Source organism: Ursus maritimus, unplaced genomic scaffold, assembly GCF_017311325.1.
Source record: "Ursus maritimus isolate PB19 unplaced genomic scaffold, ASM1731132v1 scaffold_15, whole genome shotgun sequence".
NCBI classification, from domain to species: Eukaryota; Metazoa; Chordata; class Mammalia; order Carnivora; family Ursidae; genus Ursus; species Ursus maritimus.
This window is the reverse complement of record NW_024423897.1, coordinates 24675023-24691382: the sequence shown is the minus strand read 5'-3', so window position 1 is coordinate 24691382 and position 16360 is coordinate 24675023.

The following is a 16360-nucleotide window of genomic DNA, read 5'->3' as shown; positions in this document are numbered from 1 at the left end:
TGAGCCAGGCCCCTCAGCACTCACCATGCTGGTGACCAGAGCCCCGGGCCTCTGCCGCCTCTGCCACAGAACAGCCAAGTCCTCTACCGCCACCTTGGCCAACAAGAGCAAGCCAAGTCGCAGCCAGCCCATTCTCTGCATCTCAGGTCAGCACTCTGACTGCCTGAAAAAGAATCCCGTCCAGGAACCCAGCTGCAAGAGAGTCGGGGAATCACGATGTTGATGTGTTCCAGCCTCGGCAGGAGGAACGCACAATAGGATGAGGCTGGGGTGGATGTTGGTTTCTAAGCCAGGTTTATTCAAGGCAAGCCCCAACTAGGAGTAAAGAGGCTTGGACCTAATCCTATTTCAGTCACTGATTTGCTAAGTTAGGTTAGAAAACCATCATCAGCTTTCTGGGTCTCAGTCTCCATCACCGAGTTAGACCGGATGATATCCGAGTTTCTTTCTGATTCTAGAATTCTGTGATTCTATAATTAATTTTTCTGATATTCTCCTAAATATATTCACTTTGGAAAGGATTTTCTGTACTCTTTCACATAGAATTTTCCTTTCCCATTAATACTCAGAATAGGAAGCCTCCAAGGTGGCTGGAGGCCCCAGATGATCTTTGCCTCTCCATATTCTTACCCTCCCACTTCAAGTAGGGCTGACTCCTGCGATCACTAGGATATTGTAGAAATGGCAGAGCACGGCACCTAAGGCATGGTCATCAAAAAACTACAGCTTCTGCCTTTGCTCTCTCCTGGATTACTCACTCTGGGTGAAGCCGGCTGTCATGTCATGAAGACACTTAAGTAGCGCTATGAGGAGGTCCACATGGTAAGAACCGGGGCCCTCTGCCCACAGCCAGCACCAATTTACCAGCTATAGGAGTAAGCCCTCTTGCAAGGGAATGTTCCAGTCCCAGTCAAATCTTCAGATGATTATAACCCTGACCAACACCTTGACTGCAATATCAGGCAAAACTTGGAGCCAGAGCTGCCCATGGAAGCTGCTCTCGAATTCCTGACCCCAGAAACCGTAAGAGAAATATTTAATGCCATTTTAAGCCACTGAGTTCTGGAGTACACTTTTATGCAGCAACAGAAGCTAATATATTCCCTGTTCATATGCAGAATAGCATAAAATTGCTGAATTTATTTCCTAATCTCCAACATCAGATTTCACATGCTTATCCTTTCCTGACATAAAGCTGGTAACCTTTTAGATTATGTCTCTAGATATATTAGAAGCCATTAAGAAGTGTGTAGATCAGAGTGAAAACTAAGCAATTATTTTCTTAGATTTTACAAAATGTGGTAATGGGCAGACAGGAAAAGTCCTCATTGTTAACACACCAAATAGCAAATACTTTCTCAGGCAAAACGCCAGGCATTTGAAGCTTATCACAGGGCTAGTAAATTCCTTGAAAATAAAGCTAATGTAAACATAATAAATAGTTGAAATGACTCCAACTTTTCACAGACATCCCGATCAACTCTGCAAAATGACTTTTAATTAATGAAGGCACTATGCCGTGTCTATAAGTCAACAAACATTCCCATGTGTTAACGAAAGATGAAAGTTGCCCGTGACTGGATTATTTTTGGTTTTCATTTAGAAAGAAATGAATCATTTCTTGCTCTTTTTGATGGCTTGAAGTTTCAATGAAGGAAGAGTGTTTCAACAAGACATATTGATTTCACCAGTTTCATTTTCATGAAGGCTCCTTCCTGGGTCCTGCACAGTTGCTTACGTAGAGCAGCACTCTTCCACTTCTTATTTTCTTTATTTTTTAAAGATTGTTTAATTTATTTGAGAGAGAGAGAAAGCACGAGTGGGGGAGCAGCAGGCAGAGGGAGAAGCAGACGCCTCGCTGAGCAGGGAACCCAATGCGGGACTGGATCCCAGGACCCGGGATCATGACCTGAGCCAAAGGCAGACGCTTAACCGACTGAGCCAACCAGGCGCCCCTCTTCCACTTACTATCAAACTAAGGATGCGTAAGTTCTGGAGATTATATTAACTAGAAGCCTGAGTCACAAGTGCCACAAACCTTGTATACATCAGCCTGAGCAAAAAGGAATTCATTGGATGGTCGCTCCAGTCTTGTGGACCTCAAGTCACAGCCAGGTCCCGGTAGAGCTGGGGCTTGGGGCAGCGATGGAGCCCGGGCTGGAATGCTGCCTGCTCTCTCCCGGCCTCGCCTCTGCTTCCCTGCCTGCCAGCGCTGTCCTGTGGTAGACTGGCTTTTTGTTGTTGTTGTGGAAAACACGATTGTTGGCCTCTGTCCAGTTATATTTTTCGACTTCCATCACTGGAGACTTACTTTCCTGGTCTCAAGTGCAAGTTTTTAACCAACTCTGGCCAGGGTCGGAGTCACGGTGTTCAACATGGCTGCTCCCGTGGTGGGTGGGGAGGGAGGGAGAGTTCTCAGAACAACGGTGGGCTGGGAAGACCACACTGTATGTCCTGTGTATGAGGCTCCTAGGACTGCTGTACAAAGTACCACAAACTGGGTGGCTTAAACCTCAGAAATGTATTGTCTGACAGCTCTGGAGGCTAGAAATCAGGCATCGTGGTGTTGGCAGCGTTGATTCCTTCCGAGGGCTCTGAGAGGGAATCTGTTCCAGGGCTCTTTCCTAGTTTCTGGTAGTTTCCTGACAATCTTTGGTGTTCCTGGGCTTATAGAACTATCCCCTAATCCTTCCTTTATCTCCCTGTGTGTGTTTTGTGTCCAACTTTCCCCTTTTTAAAGGACACCAGTCATACTAGATTAGGGGCCCACCCTAATGGTATTACCTCATCTCAACTAATGACATCTGCAAAGACCCTATTCCCAAATAAGGTCCCATTCTCTGGGGGCTACGACTTCCACATACGCATTTAGAAGGAGGGGGCCCTATTGAACCCATAACATCCCATACAGGGCAGCCTCTGTCTCTATAGGATATCACAAAGCAAAGAAGGGAAGCAGGAAGGAAAGACAGAGTTGTAACCTAAAATTATGAAACCCTTCAGATTTTGTCATCCAAGAGAGAAAAATAAGTAAAAACCTGCACCCAGAGAAAGAAATGAAGAAATGTGTGTGTGTGGTGATGAGGGAAGTCAGACTCGCAGGGAGAGAGATTGATGTGCATGGAACACCGCATGGCTATCACGACTCATTCGACACATCTACCTGCATGGACTGTTCCATTTCTCCTCCTCAGGCCTGGGCCTCTTGAGAACGGAAGCTCTGCAGCTGCCCCTGCTCCACCAAACGTGTGGAGGCCAGCAGAGGTAACGGCAAGCGGCTTCCGGGGCCCCGGATGACAGAGGAGTCCACCCAAATCCTGAAACCCCCATCTCCTTGCACCGCCCATCCCAAGAGAAGACAGGGATCTCCACAGCAGCAGCACCAGTGGGGGCAAATCCGCCATGATGTCACACGGTCCCCCAGTGAACCCAACTCTAGCCCGTGGTGGGGGAGGGACGGATTCCTTCATGGTGTCAGTTTTTAATCAGAAGAAGTGATAAGGTACTGAACTGACCTAAATTCCATACCTAAAATTACCATAAATCAACAAGATGGAGATTTCTGCTGTCTGTGGGATGCATTTGATTTGCAGAACAAATCAGTGGGGTTTTCCTCTTATTCCCATACTACAGATAAAAAGACTGAGGCCCAGTGAAGTTGAGAAGCTTGAATTAAACCTCAAGAATGGGTGAATTGTATGGTATGTGAATTATATCTCAATAAAGCTGTTACAAAACAAAATATAACAAAATAAGTCAGCTTGATAATAAAGCCCACATATCATATAGCATAGAAAATGCCTTGCTTAGGTGGGGCTAGCAAGAACAAGGGGTTGTTGGAGGTTACATTTTTCTTCTTTAGGAGGGTGTGACATATCCCAAGACAGAGATTTATTTATTTTGTTATAAAAACATTCCAAGGCCAGAGTCTGACAAAACAAACTGATGTAAGCTCTATCATTCTGTGCTCCTGGGGGTGTGTCTTCCGTGGAGAGTTATGCTGTCTTCTCAGAGCACGCAGGGCAGACAGAAGCCTGCTTTGCTCATGAGAGAAAAGGAAAGTTCACTCTCTCTCTCTCTCTCTTTTTTTCTTTTTGACATTAGCTCAGATCCATCACTTTTCGAAACCACATTTTGTGTGGTTTTGATGAAATCTTCATTTAATTCCTTATTTAAAAGCGCTGTACCTCTTTGAAGAGGAGATTGTCAGATACACTCAGAATTCATTCCGTTTTCATGTGGCCTTAAAAGCAAATTATTACCTTATAAGATTCATGAAAAATATTCATACCCATTTTTTCCAAGTCCCTGGTAAATTCACAAGCATGATGACCCCTTTCTTTTATAATTTATGGTAATGAGTCCAAGTTTGATCTCACTTTATAACATGTCCTCTTAGAGAAATTACTTGACTGAGGCTGTCAGTATGGATATTTGTTGAAATGACGACTTCGAAAGCCTTGTGAGTTCTGTTCACAAGCCACAGGAGGAATGAAGGTGACATAGGAAAGTCTTTTAATGATCTCAGATGAGGTGATAAGGAAAATAATCTACTCACTGCCAAAGCCAAGTCATACATTGGGATGAAGTCAGTGACATACACAATGGATTCCTTTCTCTTGAAAACCATGGTCTGGACACATTTCAGTAACTGTCTTCTTCAGACACGAGCAGCGAACCACAGAGAAACCATGAGGTCTGCGATTCTGCATGGGGCACTTTAAAAATGCTGACTTGCTGCCATGGGCGTTTCCCCCGGGTACTGAGCAACACGAAAAATGCAAATTGTGCGACAATGTGGCTCGTGTAAGCCATTTGCAAGGGGAAAACAGATGTGATATGATTTATTGTGATTTGATACAATACTGCACTTTATTATAAACATAGAAAGCCAATTCTTTTTTTTTTTATTTTTTAAAAATATGTTATGTTCGTCACCATACAGTACATCCTTAGTTTTTGATGTAGGGTTCCATGATTCATTGTTTGCGTGTAACACCCAGTGAACAATGCAATATGTGCCCTCCTTAACGCCCATCACCGGGCTAGCCCATCCATAGTCTCTCATGATTCCTGTTCCCCTCTGATTTCCCCCAAGACTTCAAAGAAGCAGTTAAGAGTTGTTGTCTTTGGGAAAAATAAACTGGGACTGATGATGTCTTTTACCTGTCATGGTTAAAAAAGATTTTATGCTGAAGGTATTGGGAATATTAAAATTAATGAGTAAAGGAAATAAAGAGAAAACAAAGTAGTGAGTTGCCACTTCAAAGAGAAGAGGACTCCAGGAGTGCTGGGCTTGTCCCATGGGAGTGGACCCCAGCAGCCCATCACTTGCCGACCCACCAGTAAAATCAATTACAGATACAGCTTTGTCTGTATCTGAATGGCCTTGTGTGCTGGTTGACCCCTTTCGATCCTTTACACCGTCCAAGGAAACACCAGGAGATGACAACACATTGCAGGGGATGGCTGAGGCTTCTGGGGGTCCCCACGCTCTCCGTTGGACCTTGCTGACGTAGTAATAATGGCACATATAGACACCGTCATAAGCACGGTGGTGGCTATTGTTAGAATATGTGCCATGGCGTCTCAGTAGGTAGGTAGGTTCTCCAAAACTGGAGAGAGTCACAGATGGAAAAAGATTTTGGATTTGAGAGAAAGAAGTCTGCAGTCTTCATTGTTAGAATAACCAACAACAAAAAGCGAACTTTGCAGAGGTTAAGTTTTGACCTTCTCCTGAACCTTCCTGCTGGGTTGAAATTTTAGGAACATGTATTCTTTGAGACTTGTAGAATGCAGTGTGATTTATTTTACTTCGCTATTTAAACTGTATGCTTTTATTGTTTTAAAAACTGCATATTCATGTGGAAAAAGAAACATCTGTTTTCTGGGCCTTCTAAACCTTCTCTTAAATACCATTTCATTCTCCATATTCCACCTTCCTCCAGCTGTAGGTTTTATCTGCTGGAAGAGAATAAGAAATGGGGGTGTGTTTTAAAAATTAGTGCTGCGTGATGTGATGAGCACTGGGTATTATACTGAACTAATGAATCATTGAACATTATATTGAACACCAATGATGTACTCTTCCTTGGCTAATTGAATTTAAATAAAAATAAATAAAAATCAATGCTGATGGGTTCCAGCATCAAATCAAAAGATGAGTATTTCCAGTGAAAGATTTCAAAGGTTAAAAATAACACTTAATTTGTGTGTGCGTGGGGGGGGGTTAAAATAGAATATAAGATTTTGAAAAATTCGGCAAATTGTCAGGGTAGGCTGCAAAGAGTATGTCGACATGCAAATATCAGCCAGTTGTGTTTTCTGACTCAAGATGATTTGCTCTGCTCTGTCTGATTTCTCAATGTGACAGATCTGTAGGATAACCCTCTTTTCCAAAGTACAAGAGAGAAAACTGGACTCTGGAGATACGGCCTTGTTTCCATATTTCTGTCCCTTAAAGTGCTATCGTTATTCATACCCCAGAGCCTTTGCACTTACGCTTCCTTCTCCTTGTAACGCTCTTTCCTAAGAGCTGCACTTTGTTCCTAAGGCTGCCCTTGTTTCACCATTTAGGTCTATGCTAGACTGAATAATGACCTCCAGTGATGCCCACATCCTAGTTTTGGAACTTGTGAATATGTTACCTTACACGGCATGAGGGACTTTGCAGATGTGGGTAAGGAACTTGAGATGAGATAATCCTGCATTATTTGGGTGGGTCCCATGTAATCATAAGAGTCTCTATAGGTGAAGGAAAGAAATAGGAGATTGAGTATCAGATTCAGAGATTTGAAGGTACTGGCTTTGGAATCAGGGGAAGAGGGCTACAGTTAAGAAACGCAGGCAGCCTCTAAAAGCTGGAAGAGACAAGGAAATGCGTTCTTCCTAGAAACTTACTGATGACTTGATTTTCACCCAATGACACCCATGTTGGAATTCTGACCTTCAGAATTGTGAGGTAGTAAATTTGCCTCATTGTTTTAAGTCACCTAGTTTCTGGTAATATGTTACAACAGCGATAGGAAACTATTACAAGGTCTTAACTCAAATATCACTTATTAGAAAGAACTTCATACCCTAACTGAATAGTCTCAGTCACTTTACCGTATTATCTTCTTCACGGCATTTATCAGTACTTGAAACTACTACTTTAGACACTAAGCACATTAAAAAGTTTTTTCCTTCTGTTAGCACACGAACTCTTTAGGGACAGCAAGGACTCTGTCTTGCTTGCCTCTATGGTCCCAGCATCTTAGAAGAGCGTCTGGCACAGAGTAGCTGCTCACATAATGTGCGACGCCTCCTTTCCAGTCTTCCTTCTCCTCTCCTTTTTCAGGATATATCTGGCAGAAGGGGGAGAACACACTATTTTCATTTTAATTTTTTTTTTTTAACTGCAAAACAAACCATTTGGGGCCATGCTAAACACTGAGTGGGAGCGAGTGTCCTCTGATCCCCTCCACTCTCCTGATTACCTTTCTACTCAAGCTTGGGAATAAATCAGCCCAACCAAGTTATTCTAGAATTCCATCAGATTGTTCAGCCAAGAAGGAGGCTGAAATTCCAAGATTCAGATCTCTGGTAAATTTCCTGAGGGATGTAACTTGGGCCTGAGCTTGATGTACTCCCTGATATGATATTATCATTCATTTGTGACTTTTTGGAAGCTTTCTGTGGCATGTACAGCAGAAGAGATTGGCCGGTGGAGTGAGTGGAGGCATTCATCAAATGCCTGTGCTTGCCACATAGGGTCCTGCCTTGCTGGGCCACCATGGACTCATTCTTTACTCACTCTCTTCCATGTAGGTTATGTTCTTAGGCTCCCAGGAATCTTTGCTGCTCCCTTAAAACACTGTACTTTCATGCCCTGTGTCTTTCTCATGTTGCTTCTGAGCCTAGAAAGTCTGTCTCCTTCTTGTCCACTTGGTAAACTTGTGTCTTCCTTTAGAGAACAGTTCTCCTCATCTACTTCCCACCACATTTCCCCTGGGTAGCTGGTATTGACTAAGAGTTATAACACAGGCACATCTTCACGGTCATCTGTCTGAAGGCAAGGGCATTGTCTTGTGAGCTCTTGAATCCCTAATGCCTAGCACTGGAACCAACATGGTTATTTGTTGGAGGACAGCATCTCTCTCCTGTGCTGGACTGGACCAGGGCAATGCATTACTCATTTCTGTATCTTGAAACAGTGAAGTGGTCCAGAGTGACATTGAATGCAAGTTTAATGACTAGACTGAAATTAAATGGCATGGATGGTAGAAACTACTCACTATCCCCTGGTGATATTCTTAGCTTGAAAGAGTTTTAGTTTGACCTTTGGCTATTGAGAACATTTTTCAATTTTACAGCTTACTGTGGCCAAGCAAGCAAGTTCTGGCCAATGAAATGTGAGCAGAGATGTCATGCGGTAGCTTCTAGGAACCTCCATTGAGATATGGATGGCATGTGCCCCCTTTGACTCTTTTTGGGTCTATCTCCCATTTTTCTGTCTGGAACATGGATGCCTCTAGTTATGCAGCGTCAGAATCCCAATGTGGTGTCTCGTGGCTAGTAACAGTGGGATACTGTTGATACTCCAGGCCTGGGACAAAAGAAATGAGTAGTTATTGGTATCTAGGTGAAGAGGGCTGTGTGGAGAAAGCCACCCATCAGGAGTTATAAATTTTCATGGAGAGAATCAGATAGCCCTCAGGGAGATCACTAAGGGAATAAATATCTGACCTGACTTTCCTCTGTCCACAAATCAATGTTCTCCACAAGCTGAACTGTGTGGAAATCAGAAAGTGAGAGAGCCCATTGATGTGGGGACCTCCAGGGGCATAGCAGGTGAAGAAGGATGGAGAGTGGGTACGGCTGGGTAAATAAAAGATAATCGGTGCATTTGGGTAGATCTATTTTCTCATTTTAAAAGCAAGGAAATTGGATTTAATAATCTCCACTATTCTTTCTGCTTGTAATATTCAAACTGGATTTTTTTGTATTAATTGGTTTCACTTTCTCAGAACTTTATGCCAAGGCTATAGGGCAACCTACAGTTAGACATTCCAGAGTATCAGTTACAGACTAATGTTCCAACTCAAAATCGTAATAGTTGATGAATAGAAGACACATGGAACAATGGGTCATATTAACAAGCGCAGAAACACGGGGCACCTGGGTGGCTCAGTCAGTTGGGCATCCTACTCTTGATTTTGGCTCAGGTCATGATGTCAGGGTTGTGGGATTTAGCCCTGTGTTGGGCTTTGTGCTCAGTGGGAAGTCTGCTTGAGATAATCTCCCTCTTCCTCTCCCCCTCCTTCTGCCCCTAACCCCTCTCACGACCTCTCTCTCTTTCTAAAATAAATAAATATATATATTTTTTAAAGTACAGAAATAAATCCACACAGTTGATTTTATGATAAAAGTAACACTGCAGTGCAGTGGCAAAAGGATTGGGTAGTCTATAATAAATCACACTGGGTCAATTGTATATGGACATGGAAAAAATAAATCTTAACCTGTAACCCATACACACTTCCATATGGACTGTCAACCTAAATGCAAAAATAAGTAAGTAAGTAAAGCTTCTAAAGAAAACATAGGAGAGTATCTTCATGACGCTGTTGTAGGCTAAAAGAATGGACAAAAGACTTTAGCAGCGCTTCATAAAATAAGCATATCCAAATGGCAAATTAACATAAGATAGGAGTTCATCTGCATTAGTTATCATCAGAATGTCTAAGATTTCAGAGACTGATGATTAAAAAGTGTTGGCAAGGATGTGGAGCAACTGGAACTCTCATATGCTGCTAATAGGGTATAAACTGGCACAATCACTTCCTAGTATCAACTAGAAATATGTTTTCTAGTATCTACTAAAATTGATCATACATAAAATATATGACCCAGAAAAACTAGGTATATCCACAAAAGAAATCCATACATACGTCCACTAAAAGACATAATCTAAGAATATTCACCGCAGTATTATGTGGGAGAGGCAGAAACTTTTAACAACCCAAGTGGGAATCAACAGTAGAATGGATACATGGCTTGTGGTACTTTCATAAGGAAATACTGGTAGAGACCAATAAAAATAAATAATTGTTATATGTGGTAACAAAGCTGAATCTCATGAAAAGTACATAGTATGGTCATATTTATACAGGCTTTAAAAACAAGCAAAACAATAATCAATGCTGTCAGAGAACAGAGTTATGCTTACTTTCTGGAGGTGTGTAGGGACTGGGAAGGGCAAGAAGTCAACTACTGGGGTGGGCTGGTAAATTTTATTTCTTGATATTGGTTGTGGTTCTCTGGGTGTGTTCACTTAATGAAAGCTCTTTGTACACCTATTTGCGTGACTGTTTCTATAAATACAAACTTACTGATTCTAATAAGTAAGTGTTATTATTTAATACAGCTTTTTTTTTTTTTTTTTTTTTAATAAAAGCAAGGGTAGGAACCTGAGTACCAGCCCTTCACTATTCAACATGAACATAAAGATCAGGACAAGAGCATGTCTGTACTGCCAATAAGGAATTAACAACAGCGGACACTTTCAAACAGGGTTTCTTTGAATAGGTGTTCAAAACCAAAAAGGTTTTTTTAAGTGTTTTGTAAAACCAAATTTTACTGCAGTGTGGAGTCCTCGGTATTGTGTCAGAAATGAGATGCAATGAGATCATTTTCTTTTGCTTGCATTTTTGTCTGATAAAGAAAATAAATCTGTCTGCCAGAACAAAGAATTGCCTCAGATGAGAATATATTGAAAAAAAGGCAGCATTATTTCCAACTCTGAGGGCCTAAAAGAAAATGATAGGAGGTTTAAAAGAAAGAATTCTCTGTCCTGGGAAAGATTAAACTTTTACACACTTTCTGAACAATTTTACATTTTTAAATTCCAATTACTTCCAACAACTTTAGGTGAATGACCAGAAAGACACATCAACATAGAATTATAATAAAAATGTCTTTGATAACCAAAACATCCCAAACATGAACCGCGTTGAAGATCAGAGGGGTGGGAGGAGTTTTACCATAAAATCTATCTACACCAAAGTTCCTCCATTTGGGCACCACATTTCACTCTTACTGTCCTAGTGGCCAAGGCAAAAGAAAAATTTAATAAATTATTTAGCTCTCATTTTAAAAAAACGAAAGAAAAGGAAGGAAAGATGTGTGCTAGTCCAACGCAACAGACAAACATTCCCTGCATATTATGAGAAAGTAATTAGGAGGATCGTTTACAGAAGGTTGAAAACGTAATAAAAATTGTCATTGTAGTAAGTTTTATAGTATAGATGAAAACATTTTTTATTATCTCTGGCAAAAGGCAAAGCTGTAACAACCTTGAATCATGGTTTCTTGAAGGCACAGTACAATGTATATGCCCTGGTGATGTCAGCCAGCACTGAAGTGACTGTGTAGTGCTGGGGGTGGGGGTGGGGAGTGGTGGATTTCTGTCATCCCCGTTTCCTTGGCCACACCACTCTGGGGCACAAGTAGAGTAAGGCCCCACAGTGTGTCTGGCCCTGCCCTTAGTCAGCACTGCAGAATGCCGGCCCCCCACCCCCCAGCTGTTCATGGGCAACCCCAGGGCTGGCCATGGGTGCTCTCCTGCGTGGTCCTCTCCGCTGCCATGTGACGTCTGCACTCAGCTGGCTCCCTGTGGCGATGCGTGTGTTGGGGCATGATGTATGCCTTTCCCCTGAGGACACCCATGCCACTGAGGTGCTATAGCCGTGCTGCAAAGCCACGAAACGTGTCCCCTGCTGCTGCAGCTGTTGGCACGGATCTCTGTCTCTCTCTCTTGTCCACTTACTGTGACGCCTCCCTCCCATTCCTCTTCTGTCTGGGTTGGGCTGAGGTGGCCCTGGCACACGATCTAGCCATTTTGGGCTCCCAGCCATTTTCATCCCAACCCCAGCCAGAAGTCACCATAACTCCCTCTCGTGCTCTCCATCCAAACGTTGCCCACTGGGGCTCCTGGCGGGGTCATGCTCTTGTTTCCTACTGTCTCTTCTCCTTTGGGACCCAGCCACTGGGGGCAAGACCAGAAATGTCCCAAGTTCAGATAAAGTGTGGGATTAATCACCCCTTTCCTTTCTAACATGAGTTTATTAACTTGAACCAAGCTTGTGTGACAGACTTTATTCCCATAGACTAAAGGCTTCCCCAGGGTGGGGGATCTTCTGTCGGGAATGCCCAGGGATGTGAGTGCAGGGGGATCAAGGCTGGAATCTGAGCAGGGATGCTAGGGGCATCAGCATGACCCTAATACCATTCCCTTCACGTGTTTATGTCTGTGCTTCCATCTTGTCTCAAGCCAGCCTCTTCCAGAAAGTGCACATTCCTCTTCTGGCCTTGCATCACCCCGGACAGGAGGCTCCATGTGAGTCACAAGAGTCCGGGTTGCTTAACTGCTGCTTCATGCCGGGCCCTTGGAGGCATTATTTCTGCTTTTTATAATCAATCGGGAAGGGAAGTACTGGTCTTCAAATTTTAAAGATGGCGAGGTTAAGCGGTAAGGTTAAGTGACTCGCCCATGGCCGCACTAAGTGAGTCGTGGAGCTGACCCAAGGCCAGATTCGTGAGAATCGAGCCCAGCCTTGTCTTGATGAAACGGTTGAGTATTACACAGTCCTTGGAATCAGAGCCTTCTCATGAACGGCTTTCTTCAGACACATTCAAATATTTTCATCTTCTTTTCCGAGCATTTAAGACACAGGTACAAGTCCCCAACACACACCTTTTTGAGTCTTGGCATCAAGTCTGCTCCTTTTTATCCTTGGACTTTTTATCTTTGGACATTAATTCCATGCACTCAACATTTTTTAACTAAGGAAAACTTCCAGCTTTCATATACTAGGAAGGCATTCCAGGGTTGATCAATTCAAATTCCTTTGCTTCGCATGGCTTACTCCTGTAGAAATCCCCTGGGCTTGCCGAGGGGGAGGAAGACCTCTCCGTGCCCTGTTAGCACCCCGCCTAAGCCCTTTCTCTGAAAGGGACATTTCTTGGTCTATTTCTCTTCCTTTTCCCCACTCTCAGTTCCATTTAGGGATTCCTGTGCTGCCCACACCTGCCTCCTCAGTGGAACACGGGACTATCTTCTGGTCGTGTGACTGATTCGCTCAGCTTAGGCCCCGAGTGCCATCCCTGAACCAGACCGAGTCCCAGGACACTTTCCAGAAAGGCTGGGGCAAAGACACTATCTCTTTTGGCTGGATCTGAACAAGGAAGCATGTAGCACTGGTCATCTTCAGACTGAAGGAGTGCATCCAATACCCCAGAAGACAAAAGGGGGAGGGATGGAAAGGGAGCCCGGGGACGGAGCCAGGGAGAGGGAGCCAGCTAAGGCAGACCTCTTCGGGGAGTTTTCAATCATGTGAGCCAATAGACTTCCTTCCCTGTTATAGCCTGATGGAGCCATCCTTTCTGTCGCTTGCGTTACAGGCATTGTAGACATACATTGTGCAATGCTGAATCACGTTTTTAATATCTCTCCTGCTAGATGGCGACCTGCCTGATCCCCGAGAGAATATCGTTTGAATGAATAAATGAAGGGGCCAAAGAAATGAGGGAAGAGATGTTGAGGGCTCATTTAAGGCCATTGCCACTTCCCTAGTTCTTCATTTCTCTCAATTCATAGCCAGTTACCAATTAATGAGCTGAGCAATTCTTGGTGGCAAGAAGCCCCAGTCCTTCAGAACTTATGAAATCTTGCAAAGTGAGAAATAACGTGAAGAGAGTGCCGAGGAAGGACCTGCATCTCTTATCATGCAGGAAACAGAAGACTCTGATGCATCCATTTTTCAAATCAGGATCTTGGCAAAGAAAACCCTCCGCAGGGATGTTGCCATTTGACTCTAAGTTCAGAAAGGTTGGTATTTGGAGGCCCCCACAGCCCCCTGTTCCACAATAAAGGCACAGGATGAGGTGGGGGGGGGGTGAGTGGGTGTGGGTCTTTCAGTCTTTACTGTAGGAATCTATTGAGTATCTGATGTTTTTATGAGCATTTATGTGCAGCCCTCTCCCGCCCCCCATTCCGGGCCACATTTTCCGTTGAGTCTCAAAATAAAAAAGTGAAGTTGTCACTGAAGCCTCAGGGGCAAAAGAACATGTGTGGGGATAGATTTCTCGCAGTTTCCCCTCATTTTGCTTGCCCTGGCTTTTGCCCCACTCGTCCCCCTCCCCCTCCCCCTCCCCACTAGAACAGCTATGCTCTTCGGGAATTGCTGGTTAGGAGGAAATGCCCGGCCTCGGCCTCTTGCTTTTACAGCATCAAAGGTCAGGGGCCGTGAGCCCTGGGCAGGAAGCATTGCATACATAACTTTGAGTTAGCAAATCGGAACTAAAGGCTTTCAGGCAGCGGCTGGGAGGAAATAACGGATGACAGAGAGCATTGCTCTAAGAATCAGGTCTAGGACTGGCTCTGCCACTATTTTTGAGACTCTTGGCAAGTCCTTAGGCTTCTCTGGCCCTCAGTTTCTTCAATATCAAAGCAGGGAGGTTCTGGGTAACAAGATAAGGCCGGATGGCTGCTACCACCTGGAGACATCCCACTGGCAACCAGCAGAAGGAGGACAAAAGTCATTTTTCCAGTTCCTCTGCAGTTTGTCTCACCAACACCTATAGCTGCCTGAGAGCTTGTGTCCTGAATTCCTTCTCTCGTCCCCACAGATGGCCAACAGCATCCCCCTCCTCACTCAGAGGGTCTCGTTTCCAAAAGGTTCATGCTGCCTGCCAGACTTTCCTATTTAGGAAGAGGGAAAAGTAATATTCACTTGTCAGGTGCTATGGTTTGAACATTTGTATCCCCTCAAAACCCATATGTTGAAATCCCCCCCGACGGTGATGGTGGCAGGAGATGGGGACTTCAGGAGGTGCTTAGGTCATGAGAAATTTTGAATGGGCTTGACACTTTATAAAAGAGTCTCCAGAGAGTTTTCTAGCCCCTTCCACCAAGTGAAGAGAAAATGAGAAGTCGGTGACCCAGAAGAGAGCCCTCATCTGGCCAGGCTGATGTCCTGGTCTCAGACTGCCAGCCTCCAGGATGGTGAGAAATACGTTTCTGTTGTTTATAAATGACCCAGTCTGTGGATTTTGTTATAGTAGCTCAAAGAGACTACGACAGACCCCCAAACTGTGGGGTCACGACTGAAAGACCACCTGAAGGGGTAGCACAAAGAACCACACACCTGTACAAAAGCACAGTCTGACAACTCTTCTATCAACTGCCATTTATTCATTTTTTAATTCACTCATTCAACAAATATTTATGATGAATTTATTCACTCACTCAGCAAATCTTACACTGCCAGGAATTTGGGGGTATAAGAGTAACCAAGGTATAGACATTGTTTTCTTGTTGTTTAGTTTAGTAGGAAATATGGATTAATAAGTAGCCCTAAAAACACTTAATTAAATTGCTTTTGATAGAGAAGCCATGGAATAATATAGGAGTACCCATGAGGGGCACCTATGTCCCTAGACTTTCCAAAGGAAATGACGCATAAAGATGAGCTCCAGGATTAGCCAAGGAAGAAGGGATGGGGGAGGGTCTACAGAGAGGATTCCAGGCAGGAACAGCCTGTGCGAAGGCCTGAAGGTAAGAGAAGACACAGCAGGTTGCACAGCGATTGCATGAGGATAAGGGTGGGAATGGGTGGGAGCTTGAATAAGGTAGTCATAATAAGGTACTGCTGTAGATTCCTGAGCAAGATGATGGCCAAAAATGCTTTTGGAAAACAATTCAGGGAGAAGTAGAGTGGGTATTGGCAATAAGGAAGACAAGAACTAGAGTGCTGTCCATGAAAACTGAGACTACAGAACTGGTAGCCACTGACTGTCTTTCAAATTAGCCTACGCCCTACTTGGAGAGCCTAGAAAAGAACTCCGTTAAGTAATAAATGAACCCAGGAACTGTCATCCATTGGGTGGAATTTGCCCGATATTCACCTGGACTTAGTTAGTGTTGTGGTTTTCAAACTGTGTCCAAAGATCCCTAGGGTTTCCCAGAGGCGCTCCAGAGACCCCATTCAGCCAGAATGGTTCTGTTGATCTATTTTGGACAAATGGACACTTGAAAACCTCTAGTCTACTTTTTCTTCAGTGTGCATGTTCTGTCCAAAGCCCAGTGTTCCTGGTGATTACTAAGTTTGGATTTGTGTGTGTGTGTGTGTGTGTGTGTGTGTGTCCAGACCACTATTTTCTCTCTCAGAAGCTTCCTAGCAGCAACCCCATCCAAACCCCGACTAAAGATGCGGTTGCTCTTTTTTCTGTTGTTCTGTTTTCTGTTGCCCTGCCCTCCCTGCCTAATTCCGGACCCAGTTCAACAAAGAAAAACCTTCCTCAGCAGTCCTCCCCATTT